The sequence below is a fragment of the Anneissia japonica genome, unplaced genomic scaffold, assembly GCF_011630105.1.
Source record: "Anneissia japonica isolate Jap-2015-1 unplaced genomic scaffold, ASM1163010v1 scaffold4988_len2956909_cov206, whole genome shotgun sequence".
Lineage (NCBI taxonomy): Eukaryota > Metazoa > Echinodermata > Crinoidea > Comatulida > Comatulidae > Anneissia > Anneissia japonica.
The window spans coordinates 252,112-252,549 of record NW_022696345.1 but is presented as its reverse complement, the minus strand read 5'-3'; positions in this window follow the sequence as shown (position 1 = coordinate 252,549).

The following is a 438-nucleotide window of genomic DNA, read 5'->3' as shown; positions in this document are numbered from 1 at the left end:
GAAAAACCCATAAAACAGCAAACGGCCACATAATGCAAAACTATTTAAAATTAAAACGGAACAGTAGAGAAAATCCGATCAGAATGACAAAATAAACTAAGCATCCACTGGAAGGAATCGCAATATCTGCAGACGGATCCGTTTCGGCCTTCCATGCCTCATCAGTGCAGCTAGGGTATAGGCCCAAACGAAACGTTATATATATATATAATAGCCTAATTCTGAATGAAAAGAAAACTCGAGAGATCATATTAGATTTCAGGAAGAATTCATTTCCTCTTGAACCACTTTATATATCAATAGTTCTGTGATTGAAACCGTAAACAGTTACAAATATCTGGTGTCATCATCATTGACAATGAATTTTCGTACATAACTCGCACAGGTTGTTGTTCGCATAAGTGGATCTTTTCCGCTCGAACTAGCATCCGCTCGAAG